General features: G+C 41.7%; 1 long non-coding RNA gene across 1 annotated transcript; it reads right to left on the bottom strand.

The window, feature by feature from the left end:
* Positions 1-17,591: 17,591 nt before the first annotated feature.
* Positions 17,592-18,139, bottom strand: LOC110529133. Its single transcript, XR_002474332.2, has 3 exons — positions 18,015-18,139; positions 17,778-17,850; positions 17,592-17,641 (listed from the first exon to the last, which is right to left on the bottom strand). It is a non-coding gene; the product is annotated as an uncharacterized LOC110529133 (long non-coding RNA).
* Positions 18,140-19,538: the final 1,399 nt, after the last annotated feature.

The raw sequence follows: 19,538 nt of genomic DNA, 5'->3' as shown, positions 1-19,538 counted from the left end.
GTTGTCCCTCTGTCCCGAGCAGTTGTCCCTCTGTCCCGAGCAGCTGCTTCACCTCTGTCCCGAGCTGCCCCTCTGTCCCGAGCAGCCCCTCTGTCCAGTGGGGTCATTGAGAGGGGTGGTCATGGTGAGTAAGCCAGGGAGGCGGACAATAAGGCGGACTAAGACAATGGTGAAGTGGGGTCCGCGTCCCGCGCCAGAGCCGCCACCGCGGACAGACGCCCACCCAGACCCTCCCCTATAGGTCAAGGTTTTGCGGCCGGAGTCCGCACCTTTGGGGGGGGGTACTGTCACGTTCTGACCTCTATTTCTGTTGTTTTGTAATTATTTAGTATGGTCAGGGCGTGAGTTGGGTGGGCAGTCTATGTTTGTTTTTCTATGTTTTGGGGCATTTCTATGTTTTCGGCCTAGTATGGTTCTCAATCAGAGGCAGGTGTCATTAGTTGTCTCTGATTGAGAATCATACTTAGGTAGCCTGGGTTTCACTGTGTGTTTGTGGGTGATTGTTCCTGTCACTGTGTTTGGTGTCACAGGATAGGACTGTTTTGCGTTTTCACATTTCTTGTTTTTGTTAGTTTGTTCATGTGTAGCGATTTATTAAAACATGAATAACCACCACGCTGCGCTTTGGTCCGCTTCTCTTCCTCCTACAGACGAACGCCCTTACACTCGTCTGGAGGTTGATTAACACATTGTCCATCGAGGGGCCAAAGGTATTCAGAATGGTGTTGTCTGTGTAGAGGTGGATCAGAGAATCACCAGCAGCAAGAGCGACATCATTGATGTATATAGAGAAGAGAGTCGGCCCGAGAGTTGAACCCTGTGGCACCCCCATAGAGACTGCCAGAGGTCCAGACAACAGGCCCTCCGATTTGACACACTGAACTCTATCAGAGAAGTAGTTGGTGAACCAGGCGAGAAAATAATTTGAGAAACAAAGGCTGTTGAGTCATCTGATAAGAATGTGGTGATTGACAGAGTCGAAAGCCTTGGCCTGATTGATGAATACGGCTGCACAGTAATGTCTCTTATTGATGGTGGTTATGATATCGTTTAGGACCTTGAGCTTGGCTGAAGTGCACCCATGACCAGTTTCTCCCCCTTTGAAGAGGGAGATGACCGCGGCAGCTTTCTAATCTTTGGGAACCTCAGACGATAAGAAAGAGAGGTTGAATAGGCTAGTAATAGGGGTTGCAACAATTTCGGCATTTTAGAAAGAGAGGGTTCAGATTGTCTAGCCCGACTGATTTGTAGGGGTTCAGATTTTGCAGCTCTTTCAGAACATCAACTATCTGGATTTGAGTGAAGGAGAAATGGGGAGGCTTGGGCGAGTGTCTGTGGGGGGTGCAGGGCTGTTGATCGGGGTAGGGGTAGTCAGGTGGAAAGCATGGCCAGCCGTAGAAAAATGCTTATTGAAATTCTCCATTGTAGTGAATTTATCGGTGGTGACAGTGTTTCCTAGCCTCAGTGCGGTGGGCAGCTGGGAGGAGGTGCTCTTATTCTCCATTCTCCTTAGTCTGGTTTTTTTGGCGATTTTGGAGCAGTGGCTTCTTCCTTGCTGAGTGGCCTTTCAGGTTATGTCGACATAGGACTCGTTTTACTGTGGATATAGATACTTTTGTACCTGTTTCCTCCAGCATCTACACAAGGTCCTTTGCTGTTGTTCTGGAATTTATTTGCACTTTTCGCACCAAAGTATGTTCATCTCTAGGAGTAAGAACGCGTCTCCTTCCTGAGCAGTATGACAGCTGCGTGGTCCCATGGTGTTTATACTTGCGTACTATTGTTTGTACAGATGAACGTGGTACCTTCAAGCATTTGGAAATTGCTCCCAAGGATGAACCAGACTTATGGAGGGCCACAATTCTTTTCTGAAGTCTTGGCGAAGTCTTTAGATTTTTCCATGATGTCAAGCAAAGAGTTACTGAGTTTGAAGGTAGGCCTTGAAATACATCCACAGGTACACCTCAAATTGACTAGGATGATGTCAATTAGCCTATCAGAAGCTTCTAAAGCCAAGACATCATTTTCTGGAATTTTCCAAGCTGTTTAAAGGCGCAGTCAATTTAGTGTATGTAAACTTCTGATCCACTGGAATTGTGATACAGTGAATTATAAGTGAAATAATCTGTCTGTAAACAAATGTTGGAAAAATTACTTGTGTCATGCACAAAGTAGATGTCCTAACCGACTTATAGTTTGTTAACAAGAAATTTGTGGAGTGGTTGAAAAAAATAGTTTTAATGACTCCAACCTAAGTGTAAGTTAACTTACGACTTCAACTGTATGTACAACTGCAAAAGTGTTGCTTTAGCTATCAACAACATTGTTACCCTGAATTTAGCTGGTGCTATCGACAAAGCTCAGTGGCAGAAAGTTGTGAGAGCCTGCTTTCTGGAGGACAATGCCATGCTGACTCACATGAGTTTACATGTAAATTCCTGAAGAGATGGGTGGCGCTAAGGCTTAAGAGTAAGAGTGTGGACGATGTTGAATGGGTATAAACAGCACCAAAATCTTCTTAGGCTTTTTTATCAAAGGTGGTGAACAAGTTTCTACATTTTCAAAGCAGCATTACTTTCCCATTACGTTCTCTAATTAGAATGTATGATTTCCAGTTTTTAAGCTCTGAGTCTGTACTTTTATAAAGTTTTTGTCAAAAAACGTTTTTGTCAAAAAATGACGATAAGCCTAGGATCCTATAACCTGTCACATTAGGTTTAAATGTCTCACCTTTAGTGAGACCAGCAATCATGGCTGTTTCTCTCCCTCGACCATTGGTCTCAAACTGAAATGATAAGGTTATCAGGGGAATGGAAGATTTGAGTGAATGTCTTAAAATCACAGCTTTCTAAATTGTGCCTTTCTGTAAACAAGCACTCAGTCATGATGGAAGGTTGTTTTGAGAAAAGCTGTTGTAAAAAATTTGTCAGAATACTCAATTATCACCACTCTCGACAGCTGGCAGGCAAACAATTAGGACTGTGAAGATGATAATGATGATGATGATGAACTGAATTCTTAATTGCTTTGTTTTTAAAGAAAGCAGAGAAATTCTGACTAGTGCACGGCCTACAAAGCGCTCAGGTCTAAATTGTATGTATCTATTTAATTAATTATTATCTATTGAAATGGAATGTTTTAAGCAGTAGTAAGTTAACATTCCAACCTAAGTACTGCAGTACTAAGTACTGCAGACGCAGAAGCAGAGGCACACTTGTTGACTCTAATGATGCTCTTCTCACTTTCCTGAGTTGCTCAGAATCCCTTAGTATGTGAAGGATCTTTTCACAAACACCTGTGACCCTTTCCTCAAACTGAACCCACTGAATTCAATTCAGATGTGCTAGTAATTATTCCTTTTCCCAACACCCATTCCCTGTTATCTTTCTTCCTTTTTGACAGACCTCTATGCTAAGCTCAATTAAACCCAAAACACAACAACCTATCTGAAATTGCAGAAGGGCACTTGTATGTCTCTCTCTATTTTTCATTTGCATATTAGAGTGTTTTCTGCGGGAAAATGAGCTGTGGATATTAATCCAGGATTAATTGGTGCCTTTATCTCGTTAGGACAATCTAATTTAGGGGATGATGGAATTGTTTAGACCCCTTTTGCATAATTGGATTGCTTTGAATGGCTTGTCATTAGCGTCTTTTTAGCATCGTCTGTGGGCCCTCTCTCTCTTCCTGGCCCCAGACTCATAAAGAGTGATCATGTGTTAAGTCACTGTTTTGCTAACCTCTGGAACACATCACTGTGATGCTATAGCAATAGATGAGCATGTGGCAAACAGCACAGCAGTGATTAACTCTCTTTTAAGGCCATTAGCATGAAGCTAACAGCATGCCATTGAGGAGCTCTCATAATATAAATACATTAGCATGTGGCTAACAACACAGCAATGATCGATCTTTAGGGGAAACCATTAGCACGTAGCCAAAGCTGCGTTCATGCATTCTGTTTGTAATGACAGAGACTAACAGTTTTAGACGACCTTCACTGGATGAGATGACACTTTGTCATTCTGCCTTTTCTAAGTCAACCACTAGTCAAGTGCAGTACACGTCTTTCACTTATTTTTCATCCTTTCAGTCCTGGCAAAATACCTAAAAGTATTTGTGGTGGTTGATTTAGTCTTACTGTATGCTGGTTGAAAATCAAAAGAGGAAGTGACAAGAGTCCATGTAAAGGTCCATCAGCTAAACAATCTGGTTTCCACCAGTTCAACAGCACTAATGTAACCATGGAGACAAGATCATAACTTTCCCAGGTGTATGAACTCTGCGACAAAAGGTTGACTTCTATTTCTACGAGTCCCTCCTCCCCCCTCTAACCCAGACGCAGGAGTAGGTCTATCTTTATTGTTCTGCACTAAGATAACATCATCATTTTCCTTTAACACAAATTGTGAAGATATTATTCTGCGGGCCACTCTTCTCCGGTAAACAACGCACAGTGAAATCTAATCTATGGTGGTAATACTGGGGCTGTGCCCAGTTAATTGAGTTGATGTAGGCCTTGTGTGTCCCTAGAGGACCTCTGCATACAGTAAAGAGAGACAGGAGATCTGTTAAGTCATATATACAGTACATATAGGCTACTGTATGGGTCAGTTTCCCGGACACGATTAAGCCTATAGACTATGTAAAAAGCATGTTCCACGGAAAACTGGGAAACAGGCCCAAGATGTTATTGATCAATGACTAGGAGTTTTTTCTGACCACGTGACCTGACCAGAAAAAAACGATCCAGAAACGAATTATCGACATCCAGGAAATCCAACGCTTGTGTCTAGATTGTTATATAATTCCAATATGGACATGACACCAGATTCAGTGGATGTTGTAAAATGCACTTTGCTGTGCCATAAAACCTTTTCCCAGGTATGAAGAGTAGGTTGATTGTAAAATGACTTTCTCTCTTTGCTCCCTCATGTTATATTTATAGTGCTTACTTATTGATCCAGCCAATAAGCCTTCTCTTGATACTGTAAGTTCTCAATTTCTTACTGTTTCACATGCTCACAATTTTCAACGCACATCTTGTTTTCAGTGCTTTTCAAGCTACCGTGCTCCACATCAAATGCCATTACCATTATTTACATACTTACAGTATTAAAGAATGAACTATTCGTGACTTTTGGGAAGAGAGGACGGGACAGGCTGTCCTTAAGGGTGTCAGCCAGGGTTCGCTGCAGAGAGAATGCTCCTGAGAGAAGAGAACATTAGGAACCATCAGGCTGACAGACAAATCCTTCTCTCATGTAAACATAAATATGAGAGTATGTTTCCAACAGCCATCACGGTATCTGTTGCTAGGCTACGTTGCATTAAGCAGTGTAGCTGTCCCTGTTCATTTGGCTTCTGGGATATCTGCCTGTACCATGATATAACCTGCTGACTCTTAATAAGACTCATAAGGATCATATGGCTGCTGGTTATGAAAATGGTGACAGCTTTGCTTCCAAACATATACAGTAGTTATTTATATTATAATGACCCCTAAATATATGTGTTATTGTTTCAAAATAAAACGTTTTTCAAAACTGATTTGACTCTGATGTTTCTACACCTTGTACTGAGAAGAACTGTATTTTCCTAGTGAGGACCGTGCTCACCCACATAGCAAACAATGTGATGCGCAGAGCTCCATAAAGGTCTTTCATTGCCGAGAGAACAGTGATCCCAAAACGCATCAACAAAAAAGTAAATTAACTATTCTCTCACAAAGGAAGAAAGAAATCCATCTCTAACAGAAAAAAAGCCCCAAATGACGTCCAAAACCAGCACAATTGCAACAAGCAGTCTTCCCCAGATAATTATGTGAGGCATAGATGAGGAGAGAAAGACGGTGGAAGGCTGTGGTCACTGAGAAGAAGAGAGGGAGCGAGAGAGGGAGAGAGAGAAAGTGAGAGAGAGAGAGAGGAGAGCTGCCAACAGCTGGTTTGAATAGATTGCGTGTGGGATGAATTAAAAAGTTGAACCTTTCCCGGGCCGTATTCAGATGTCTGCTGCTGGGTGATTAATCATGGCCGTCAGGATCTGTAATCCTTTTCAATGGGAAACAAATGCTGCGGCTGGCTAGTGACTGTCTGTCCATTCCCTCAGCACACAGGGCCTATGAGCTGCAAGGCTAGCCTTACCTTTTTCACACTACTAAGCCGAGCCAAACCAAGCAGAGTTAAACTGTATTGCACCGCTTATGCATCCACCATAGTTGCTGGAACTACACTGGAAAGGAATTGTGCTGTGAAAGGAAAATAACCAAGCCAGCACAGTACGGCTGGGGTTGGCACGATAGTGTGAAAAGGCTATGTTTGCCTGCCTGGAAAGTACACAATAACTGAACCACAGAGGGCTCGACCAAGCCAGAGGAGGAGGGGCTGTGGACACTGTAATCTACTCCAAACATGATGGGATACACACACAATATAAACAGGCTGAATAGCAACAAAACCATTTAGCTCTGTGTATTGGTTTTGTCTGTCCTTTGTGTGTCATTTCATCAATAGGCTTAATCGAGCTGCACGCAGGACTGTAAAGAATAAAATCTAAATCAAGTCTGCCAATATGTGCTTTGTAGCTGTTTCTTATTTAAAAAATTAAAGAAGATCATGAATGAAGTCAACATGTGTGACCAGACTAGATGAAAGGGTTTTTAATTCATTTCTCCCCCTTTCTCAGTTCTACTGGTATCACTCTGCACCTCTGGGCACTTGAGTCGGTGAACTTCATGTCACGTTTCAACATGGTGGTAAAGAGCTGATCTAGTTTTAGAAAGACAGTGAGAAAGTCAAGAGCCAGCAACATCGGGAGCCCGGGAGGAGAAAGTGTGTCATCAGCATAAAAATAGAAGCCTGCTAACGAATTCCTAATCATATCCCCCATTTCCTCAAGGGGCTGCGCTAAGGAGGTTAGAACACCGGGTCTTAGATGAGAATTTGTGGCACATTAGCCTCAGATATTATTTCTTGCCATTTTAACGGGCTTTCTGTATTATTGATTGTTAAATCCATGCACCGTTGTCTCCCTAAACTACAATACATGTTTTTTTCTCTGCAAGAATTAGATTCACATTTCATTGCAGGAAAATGGCTATAATAATTTTTTCAGACGGAAAACCCATAGAGCTACATGACAGGAACGTTGCTCTGGGTCTGTCAATCAATCAATTGAAATGTATATTTTAAAAACAGTACAATGACATGTATCCACAATCACAAATATAGGCCTGCAGTACACCACTTGTCAGGTTATATCCTCTCTATTCCGCACTATGCAAATGTCAGTGTTCCCGCTGTCTGCTAAGTGAAAGGACCCTTTGATATGTTGGTAAAGGTTGTGAGGGCAGTAATTTAGCTTGGGTACAGAATGAACTGTGGCATGCTAGCAGACTGTGGAAAATGGGCAATGCAGATGCAGAGTGGTTCCCAAAGCCTTTGTGTTGCTGTGGTCTATCAAACACGCAGGCAACACCTTAGCAGTGGACAAACACCAACACAATGACATGCACTGGTGGTTGCCATAGAGATAAAGAAAAACAGAGCACAGTGCCAGTAAGGACAAAAGAGGAGAGGGTCAGACACTGTGGGTCTCTGGCAATGCAACAGGCTCTGTTAACTAGCCTGAGTTTACTCTCTTGGCCCTTACAAACATCGACTCTGTCTGTACAAGTGCTGACGAAAAATAACTGAAGACATTCGCAGGAGGCAAACTACTCCTAAAGTTCCCTCTTCAGGACACAACTACTGTCCATCAATTACCAACAAGACTACCATATTGTCATGAAGGATGTTCAGATGTCGTAATGCACAATAAAGCCATTTAATGATTGATACGGATGTGTTTCTGATGAGTTTGATTCACGAAGCTGCATTCAAGAATGGTTTAAGAAGCGTTGCTCTATTGTCTAATTGTGTAGCATTGTACTGACTGAACTGATGCCTCAACAGAGTATGTACCAGGGTTGAGGCCAATTCCATTTCAATTCCAATCCATTGAGGAAGTCCTTTCAATGCTTTTCAATGAGGAACATTTGTAATTGGAATTTAGTTTTCTTTCTGAATTGCCTGGAATTAAAACGTACACCACGGAAAACATCTCATATACAGTACTTATCATATTGGACTATATCAAAGCAGCCAGTGGATGAGTGTGTGGAAGTCAGACACAGCGAGCATCTCTGGAGCAGAGAGCAGTGTAAGGATGGCACAGATGAAAGGATGTAGATAAAAGAGAGACAATGTGTGTGTGTGTGTGTGTGTGTGTGTGTGTGTGTGTGTGTGTGTGTGTGTGTGTGTGTGTGTGTGTGTGTGTGTGTGTCTTTGAGTCAGCACTGACCTAGAGGTTAGACCAAAACTAGTAGATGTGAAACTTACATCTTGCAAGTCGTAAAAGTCCAAGATAATTATAGTGTATCTACAAATTAATCTATTTCACATTTGTCTAACTGTCTAATTAGAGCAGAAATAGCGAGCGGGGACATTGATAGATACTAATCCATATGAATGTGTTACGTGAAGAAGGACAATCTCTGGTGTCGTAGTCTCAAACCAGACGTTTCTCCCCCACAGAGAAAGCAAACGTGCCCTGAAACTGGTAGTCTACGAGTGTTCTAGGAACAAAAGTTATTCTCTACTACAAAAGGTTCAACAGAGCCGGGGGTACTGTATGAACCTTTGAGCCAGGACAAGGCAAAAACATTTCATAAAAATAAACATATATGAGGCATAGAGTACATTGTGTATCAGATGAGAACAAAGGAAAATATTTTCTTATTACTTGGAGCACAGTTTTTTTGCCTGTTTGTCATACTTGCTGGTATAAATCATATTCAAATGTAATTGAAATTGTGGGGAATTAATTAAATTGAGTAAGCTAGCTGAGAGTGCAGAAATACTTTGGCATTTATCGAGGGTACGTGTTTGAAAGGTTGATATCTACATGGCCTTTTTATAGATTTTTCTCTCCAACTTTCCTATTTGTGCTTTTGTTGTTCAGTGGATAAAGTGCTACAATAGTCTTTCCAGCAGCAGGCTCTGCTCGCAATCAATTACTTTTTGGTTTTGATTCATGTCGTTCTTTCATTCACTAGCTGTCTCTTTTTCAGTATTTATTCATGATGAGATACCCAAAACACAAAGGAGGTCTTGATTATTTTTTCTCTCTCTCTCTCTCTCTCTCTCTCTCTCTCTCTCTCTCTCTCTCTCTCTCGCTCTCTCTCTCTCTCTCTCTCTCTCGCTCTCTCTCTCTCTCTCTCTCTCTCTCTCTCTCGCTCTCTCCCTCTCTCTCTCTCTCTCTCTCTCTCTCTCTCTCTCTCTCTCTCTCTCTCTTTCTCTCTCTCTCTCTCGCTCTCCACCTGCCCAAGCTGCTGTGGCCTAGTCTGAATACTGTGAATTCCCAGTCCACTGCAGGGTATCCACCTGGAAACACCACAGATGCCAGCATTCACAAAGGTGCAGAAACAAGGAAAGTTATCGGATGAAGATGTCAGTAATGGCAAATAGCACTCTGTCTCTCTGTCCCATCATTGGAACGTCTCTGTCATTGGAACATCTCCGTCATTGATCGTTGTTAGGCACTACTCACACTGTCTAATAAATGCAGAGGAAAAATAACATATAGGGCTTATCCCTGAGACTTGATCTGTAGGCAAATACACATTCATCGAATTAGAAAGCACAGATTCAGAAGTCATGATGCATAGGAGGTCCTAACTCCAGTATAAAGTATATAAAGCATTATCTCACAGCATGTGGTGTTTCTTGTTTGCTTTGCCCTACATTGATTGTTCACTGACCTAGGGCCTTGAGATATCAAATCGCCTCCATTTCCAATCTCATTTCTAGCAGAGAGGAGACGGGGAGTTTGGAAGTGACTAAAAGCTTTTAGCAGTTGGGAGGGGATTAAGGGAAGGCTAGAGATAGTTGACAGGCGAACTGTTCTCTGGTTGTTTTCTCTTGGTCCTCTGGGGCAGCAGAGAAGGATCAGGGGGTGAGAAGTCAAAGGGAGGACAAGGTGACTGATTGGGCCGAGGCAGCAGGTCAGCACCGTGCAGCTGAATCAAACTAAGTCAAGGCTTTTCCCCCCAACTATTATCAGATATATCATCTGGCTCTGTCAACAGTTCTGTCCAGCTGGATGCAGTAAACTTATTACTTACACATGCGCATATGAAGAGGGACAGACACACTCACAGAAGTACGTTCTCACAAACACACAAACAAGAACACTTACAGAACACATATTAGTAGTTGTGGAAAATTAACAATAAATCTAGGTAATCAATATAATGTCATTCAATGAGTCTATTAATTTGAAAATGAAATATGGTACAAATCTGTAATCTTTGAAGTACAATGCAAGTTTCCCCGACAATACTAGCAAACCGAATCACTTACACAGGGACATAATTATAATTGAAAACCACCTCTAACATTTGAAATATGACAAGCTATTAATCAAAAAGTTGGATAAACTATGCTCCTCTAACTCCAACTAAGGACGGTGATAATCAAAATGAGAACACATGAGGAATACGAACTACCATCTATTAAAGTGGACTCACACAAGTGGACTGATTCCACTATGGACTTTTGAAAAAAAACTATTGTATTCCACATGATTATGTAAAATGCATTAGCCAAACAATTAGGCAACTATAATTGCATCTAATATTACACATTGATAGAAAAAAGAAATGAACCCACCAATCTAGAGAGGTTTGATCAGTCCCTTTCTAAGAAACCTCAGATACACAATTATTATTTTCAATAAATTATTTTGCCATTTCACATTCACAGGATTTGCATTACAGAATTCAATTACGTGGAACACCTGAACTAACAATATCTCCTAGCCAATTATACAGTGTCTGGGAAACCATTGGCAAACACATTTGCAATGTTAATGTAAGAGATTGACTTGATATTTTTGGCGTTGTATGCACAGTTTGCACACAAAGGCAGCACAGCCTCACACCTCCCCTGTTATTGCCTATTGTTGACTGACGAATGAAACAGCTTGGCCTTGATTTGAGAATAAAATGGAAATCTAGTCTCTGAGGCTGTTCCATAGAAATAGAAGAGTAATTCAATAGAATAGTAATTATATTTCTATGGACTGTTCCCTCTCCTCCATTGCATAGATAATCAGTAATCCTCAGAACATTATTGTCTGGTTTATCACCATATAGATACATAACATATATTTCTATGGTTATCATCATCCACATTCTGAGAAAGTTTTTTAAGAATGGAGAGACAGCCACAATTTGAATGCAACCTTATCTTTCTCCTCCTTCTTTTCTCTCCATCTCTTATTTCTCTCATCTCTCCTTAACATTTCAGCCTAACTTTCAAATATTCTAGAATGAAAAGCCATCATAAGATATCTTGGCAGTACTATTGCCCTGAGTATTGATTTGAACTTTCACTAAAGAAAGAAATAACAGACTTGTCAAACAAATGTATGAAGTCATTGACCTCAGTCAATCCTAGAGTGGGGAGGCCATACATCACAGTCCATCTCTGTTAAACACAGTCTCAGGCTCAGTACATGGAGTACAGTAGAGTACGGGAGACACTACAGCTATAGTACTCTACATACATCTACAGCAACCACATGTGGCCATGCTAAGGGGAATTAAGGATTCACTTGCTACGGATAATGGGTTGTGGGAACTTGTGGGAAGATATGATTTCATTACATAAGAAGATCAAATTAAAATACTGAAATAAATGTGAAGCACATACAGTACACAACACGATTGTGTCCAATTGCCTGGAAAGGGTGTGTTTGCAAGTGTGTGTGTGTGTGTGTGTGTGTGTGTGTGTGTGTTAGAATGCACAGCAGAGAGAAATGTATGTATTCAGTCACAACTCTGGCTATAAGGGTTGACAACAACACCTGCTCCACACTGGCCTCCCCAGGGGTGTGTCCTCAGTCCTCTGCTGTACTCTCTGTTTACCCACAACTGTGTGGCTTTACACGACACCAACTCCATCATCAAGTTTGCTCGAGATACCACGGTTGTAGGCCTGATAACCAACAACGACAAGTCAGCTATGGAGGAGGTAAGTGAACTGGCATTGTGGTGTCATGACAACAACCTCTCTCTCAACGTCAGCAAGAAAAAGGAGTTGATTGTTGATTTAAGGAATCTTCACATCATAGAGGACTTGACATGGACTGAGAACACCACAAGAGGGTGCAACAGCGTCTCTATATCCTAAGGCGGCTGAAGAAATTTGGTATGCCGCCCCAAGTCCTCTCCAAGTACTACCGCTGCACCATCGAGAGCATCAGTTGCATTACAGCCTGGTACGGGAATTGTTCAGTTTACGGCCACAAGGCCCTCCAACGGGCGGTAAGACAGCCCAGTACATCACAGGGACCATGCTTCCACCCATCCAGGACATCATCTCAAACTGAAGCCTGAGCAAGGCATGTAGCATCATCAAGGACCACACACACCTGAGCCATGAGCTGTTCTCTCCCTTACCGTCGGACAGACAGTATCGGAACATGAGGTCTGATACCAACAGGCTCAGAGACAGTTTATATCTACAATCCATCAGACAAATGAACACTTGAACTGGACTGACCACCTGCTCTGATTCTCCACACGTTAACACACATCACTGCTGCTACCAGACTCTTCTTATACTGCTCAATTTATACACTTTTCACCCCATCCCCTCACTCTCTAATATATGTGTAAATATTGTACTGTAAATTGAGCCTTCCTGTATTATACTTCTGCAAAAATGTTTATTCTATTCTACTGCCATTTACTTTATGTTCATGTTCTTAATTTTTACTATTTCTTATTGTTGTTGCATTGTCGAGAAAGAAGGCATTTCGTTGGACGATGTATACTATGCGTATCCCGTACATACGATTAACACAACTTGAAACTTTACAAGCCAAAGCACCACCTGTCAATATCTTTTCATCACATTTTCTCATTTACTCCTAGACCTAGACTATCCACCCGTAGTCACTGCCGCTCTGTCGCTCCCTCCGTCAGAGTGAGGAGCTCTCTCTCTGCAAGGCGAGAGGAGGAGAGGCGGAAGAGGCCAGGCAGAAAGGAAGGGAATCTGAGTTTGACATAAACAGCTCAGGAGAGGAGCGTTGGCAGCAAGATTGATGACACCCTCCTCGCAAAGTAACAAAGGAATTCCTGCGCATGAGGGCCTGCTTATGGGACCTGATATACTTGTCATCCTCTTAATAAACATAGCTGATATGTCAGCAGCAGCAGGAGGGACTGAACCCGATCCAGCAGACCCACCCACCCACAGGCAGGACCACCGGCTGGCCTGGCACACCCGGTCCTGGGCAGCCCGCTCCATAAGGGGGCCCCGGAGGGCACTGGAGGGTAGCACCAGGTGATGATCAGACTGTAAACAGGCAGGATATGAAGTATGAATCAATACTTCACAGACAGTAAAACCCATAACTGTCTGTTAATGTCAGAATGGGTTTGCCTGGCAATTGTTCAATGTACAAAGCTGAGGAGGGTTCCAGTAATCTACAGTCCCAATTGTACTAAGATGAGGCTGAAGGCTACTTGTATGGTTTAGTTTGAAGGTTAAAATAAGATACTTGAATGCACAATTATTGAGATGTGTTTCATAAATACAGCACAAAGACTCCACAGTTCAACAACCTTCAGCTGAGAAGTAGTTGCCATCAAATCACAATTTTCTTTTTTTGTGTGTCAAAGAGGACAACAGCTGTGCCCCCAGCCAAAGTAACAGCCAAAACTCCAGCAGTCCCTTTCCAAAACTCTCCAATCACAGTAATGCTTAGGGGATATTAGTCTCATTATACACTGAGGCACTGGAAGATGCAGAATATGTTAGCATAATATTTGACTTTTGCCAGTGGCTGGGTTTTTACTGAAGGACAGACTAATATCAGACAACTCAAAAGGGAAAAGAACAGACTGAAGAGGATTAGATTAAAAAGCTGAATTTAAAATCTTCATTAAATAAATCTTTGGTTAAAGGCCCAGTACAGTCATAAACATGATTCCCCTGTGTTTTATATATATTTCCAGCTACTAGGTTGGAATAATACTGTGAAATTGTGAAAATTATGATAATACCCTTTTTTGTGTAAGAGCTACTTCAAAAGACCACCCGAAAGTTCAGCCTGCTTTGGTGGGATGGAGTTTCGGGCCTGCCTGGTGACATCACCATGTGGTAAATTAGTTAATTGACCAATAAGAAAGAGAGTTTCAAACCTCTCTGTCAATAACAGCAAATTTTCAGTTTTCCCCTTCCCACTCAGACCACTCCTAGACAGTACTCTTTGCTAAGAAGCTATATATTTTTGGTTGTTGACCATTTTAATTGAAAACAATCACAGTAAGGCACTTCATTTTTACTCCAAAACGATTAGCTATTGAGATAAAAAAGAAAGCCTGCATTGGATCTTTGAAAGTGCATTTCTTCCTGTATTATACATAACGAAAAGGAATCCAATAGACAAACTTCACATCAGCCCTTCTGATTTTAACTTCATTGGTTAAACAATTATATTACAAAGAAATATTACAAGCTTGAGATTCAAAAAACAAACGTTGTGTTGATTGTTTTCTACTGATTTGGAGATACATCACCAAAGTGTACAGTCTATGCTAAAATCCAACAATAATGACAGATAAAATGAATGGCAATGCCTTTTGAAAAAGCAGAATTTTATCAAGTTATGAAAGACAAGAATAGTAAACAATAAAAAGTCATGGGGAGAAAAGGGACAAAAAAACATGTTATACAGTCTGCCATTTACAATATTCACTTATTTTTCACCGGAAAAGACCTTGTCTCTGTCACGATTCAATCTACAGCCCTCTCCCCAAATGCTGTATAATACCTAGTTAAAGCCAGCAGGGTGTGAAATGGTGTTTTGAAATAAATGAAACTGACTATGAAACAGTGGAATTGGAAGATATTGCTATGTCAAGCTGACAGACAAGGTCCAGAATGAAGCAAAAAAGTTATTATCACAAAGAGAATAGCTGGATTAAATAAAACCCATGATGCCTAGCACTGAGCCTCTTTCTCCGCCAGCAGCTCTGATATTGACATAGAAGAGGCAGAATGCCTCATCCTTCCAGAAGGCATTATGGGAATTAAATGTCATCGTCTCCATTCAAAAATCATATCTTGACCTCAGTTCCAAGTACACTACATGACCAAAAGTATGTGGACACCTGCTCGTTGAACATCTCATTCCAAAATCATGGTCATTAATATGTAGTTGGTCCCCCCTTTGCTGCTATAACAGCCTCCACTCTTCTGGGAAGGCGTTCCACTAGATGTTACAACATAGCTTCCATTCAGCCACAAGAGCATTAGTGAGGTTGGGCACTGATGTTGGGTGATTAGGCCTGGCTCACAGTCAGCCACATTTGCATTTGCAGTTTGTTTTCGTTGTGTTTCAGATTATTTTGTGCCCAACAGAAATTAATGGTAAATAACGTATTGTGTCATTTTGGAGTCAAAGTCAATTTTATAACAGTAGAGTATGTTTCTGAACACTTAATGTGGATGCTACATTAATGTGGATGCTACCATGACTGTGGATAATTCTGAATGAATCGTGAATGATGATGAGTGAGAAAGTTACAGAGGCACAAAGATCACACATGCTAACATCCACTACCAGTAAAAGGGGAGTTTGGCCTCCCGGGTGGCGCAGTGGTCTAAGGCACTGCGTCGCAGTGCTAGCTGTGCACCAGAGATTCTGGGTTCGAGCCCAGGCTTTGCCGCGACCGGGAGGCTCATTGGCGACAGTCAATTGGCCCAGTGTCGTCCAGAGTTAGGGAGGGTTTGGCCGGCAGGGATATCCTTGTCTCATCGCGCACTAGCGACTCCTGTGGCGGGCCAGGTGCAGTGCACACTGACCAGGTCGCTAGGTGTACGGTGTTTCCTCCGAAAACATTGGTGCAGCTGGCTTCTGGGTTGGATGTGCGTTGTGTCAAGAAGCAGTGCGGCTTGGTTGGGTTGTGTTTCGGAGGACGCATGGCTCTCGACCTTCGCCTCTCTTGTGTTCGTACGGGAGTTGCAGCGATGAGACAAGACAGTAACTACTACTAATTGGATACCACGGAAATGGGGAGAAAAAAAAAAGAAAGAAAAAAAGGGCAGGTTAGCATGATATTTATGCCTCTGTAACTTTCTCATCTCACCCGATATGGATGAAATGCCCTCAAATTAAAGCTGACAGCCTGCACTTTAACCTCTTGATTATTGTATAATTTCAAATCCAATGTGCTGGATTACAGAGCCAAAACAAAACAAAAAAGGTGTCACTGTCCCAATACTTTTGGACCTCACTGTAACCACAATACAAAACAAATTCTAAACGAAAATCATGTACTTTGTGATCTGAGTCACGGCACTGAGTATTGAATCCAAGCAATATTGGTGCAAATGGCCTTTTCAAGCACAATTTACAGTATTTAATGATGCCATATGAATTAATGTATGCAGTCTTTGGTTATTGATGATCCAAATAAAGTGATAAGCGGATTAGGGAAGCAGCATCCTAAAAGACCCCTTTAGCTTTGATTTACAACTCCAATGGTGACTAGTCACAGGGGAAGACTTTGGGTCATTGGCTCAGAGATATAATGCACGGGACATTTAAAGCTAGGAGACAGGGACATTGTTAGCCTCATTCATTTTTAAGGTGGACTCTTATCCTGAGTTTAGATGGGTCCTGAGTATCGCCAGACATACTGATATATGACAGACATGGGACAACAAGGGTTGAGGTTGTGGAGGGGGATGATGGGTGAGAGAAGAGAGGGGAGGGGAGGAGTGTTTTGAGAGGGGGAAAAGATTTAGTCTGTGCAGTTGGGAGGTTGGGGGGAAGGGAAGGGTCAGTGTCATGGATGAAAGACTTGTATGGAAAGTGAATCTCGCTTAATGCTTTGTCTCTACTGATCTTATCCTCAGACAAACCTCTATCCCTCCTGGGACAAAGAGTACAAAGCTCCATGGTGAGATTATTGTACAGGATGAGACACTTCAACACACATCACTTCAACACACAGTCCGTACTAAACTTTTGACCACAGTAAATATATTTTCTTACTAATGGAATTAGAGAAATAACTACCAAAACAATATTGCATGCTAAAAGTCTATATGGCAAATAATCAATGCCATAATAGATCTGATACCAGTGTTCTGTATTGGTCAGTGGTTCCCCCTGCTGGTGAATGAGCAGGCGTGTTTAAAAAGGCTTTCCCAATTCACATCTGTATTGTAGCTGTTGGTGCTGACTTATCCTAACCATCCATGTAATATTCTAATAATCTTGCCGTATTATTCATATAGAAAATATATAGCCTTTAGTTCTATTGTTAAAAAGATAGACTAGTCCTCCTCCTGGATTGTTGAGAGCAAGGATCCAGAGAACGAGTGGGTTAGGTCAGAACGAGGCAGAGACGTTTAAGGACTAAAACAACATAAAACAAAATGGATTCCTCCCATTACTAACTGTTATTGCAGTACTGTAATAGATATGTACCACTAAGCTCTATGAGGTGCATTTATGTGCTTACCTGAGAATGGGACATGCAGACTTTCTGTGTTGGTTGGTCACCTCCAGTGGTGGAAATCTAAAATAAACGATAACAGATGAACAGTAAGTACAGGGAAGTACAGAAGTCAATAAAAACCCAGAGAAACAACTGAACTGGTCACTGCATGGGTCACCACTACTTCATGACAGTTGGTTGGGAACTTAGAACTTACTCTGAGGAGTGGATTTGAGCAAGGACCATATTGAGACCACAATGCACTGTAAACCTAAGGATGGTGTATTCATCTGTGGACAGAGATAGAAGACAATCTTAGTGTACTTAAATAAACAGACTTATCACACAAAACTCTACACACCACTAAATAATTAGCTTTCCATAAGCCTAACTATATAAGGGTTCATCATTTTATATGAAACACTGTGTTGAAATAACATCCCTCAGGACTCACTTGTCATGGTAGTTTGGACCTTTTGGTACCAGTCAGAGTTGAATCGATGGAGGTAGTCAGGAAGAGCTGTGGAGGCTTCTTTCTCAGCATTATCTCCAACTATACCTTTCTTCTCCTTTTGGCTACAGAACCTGCAAGGCAAATACAGCCATCATCAGATAGTAAAAGGTCACATGGTTGGTAAAAAACATTTGGCCTTAGTCATAATTTATCATTCCTGTGGGCAAAAGGTGGGGAAAGTTTTAGAAGGTGCTGGGCACACTTGGGACAAGGTGTTGCCCTAACACTTACTTTTTCCAACACAAGATGTGGTTAGGGAAGATAGCCATAATGGCTTCATAGAAGAGTCCTCGGTCGACCTTGGCCATGGCAAAGGCCTGCTGGATGGACTCCCTGGCACTCTCTGCTATGTTGATCTATAGGAGACAATGAGGACACTATCAGATACCGGTAAATCAGAATCATGAGATAGATGAGATAGACATAGAGGATTTAAAATTCTGGAATTTTAACAATATCTGTGTTCTCATTAGTTTTTAATCTAATATCATCCTCCTTGAATTACAATGTAAATAGCAAGGTAAGTACTTCACGTGTTATTGATCAGCTCTAATATGTTAAGAGCGTTCCTATGGGAGATCAGGGCGACTGAGAGTACAGATACAGTACAGAGTACAGATACGGATACAGTACAGTCAGAGTATGAGTTAGTAAGAAAACATACCCTGAGTTCGGGAGAGATCTCTGGCTCGAGGAACAGTTTGCAGATCATTTCAGCTTTCTGGTGGAGGGCATCGTCATTCTCCACTTCATGCCCACTGATGCCATTATAGGGCCTGAGTCGGCCATGTTCCTGACACGAACACACCCTCACAGTAGTCACTTAACGATCCAATTATGGTAAGTAGGCAAAATATTCATAAAATATGAATATGTTTTCCATATTCAGTTGACTGAACAATTCAATTCAAGTTAGTAAACAATCCTTCTCCATAAAATCCTCTCCATATTCAATAGTTAACTCTCTCGCTCCAGGTAAAATGACAGATTGTTGACTTGGAATTCCACCGCTATCAGTTTGTGGTTGTCGACCCACCTTTTCAAGTGGGAGGAGTCTCCATCCTCTGAACACAAGCTGACTGATTCAATCTGCTGGCTTTCCATTTTTTTAATAAACCTTTATTTTGACAGAGAAGTCCTACTGAGACTAGGGTCTCATTTTCATTAGCGGCATGCACTCTGAGAAACATGGGAAAAGACACCTTTGTTACTAGATGGGCGACAGAGGATAAACTGTCAACCCTAACTCTAAATCTATCCCTAATAGCATTAGCTACACCACAAGTCAAATACCGGAATGGTAAAGCTAAACAGGGGAACTTACTCAGAGAGATGTCAGTCCAGTTGTATCTGAGGTAGGCCTCAAACTGGCTCCTGGTCAAAATGTCCTTCATGGCATTCCGGAATTTACAGATGAACCAGGAGAAGATGCTCAACACATGTTTCAAGAAGAAAAAGAGGAAA

Source organism: Oncorhynchus mykiss, chromosome 8, assembly GCF_013265735.2.
Source record: "Oncorhynchus mykiss isolate Arlee chromosome 8, USDA_OmykA_1.1, whole genome shotgun sequence".
Taxonomy (NCBI): domain Eukaryota; kingdom Metazoa; phylum Chordata; class Actinopteri; order Salmoniformes; family Salmonidae; genus Oncorhynchus; species Oncorhynchus mykiss.
The sequence above is the reverse complement of the archived record's forward strand: the minus strand, read 5'-3'. Positions and strand labels throughout refer to the sequence as shown.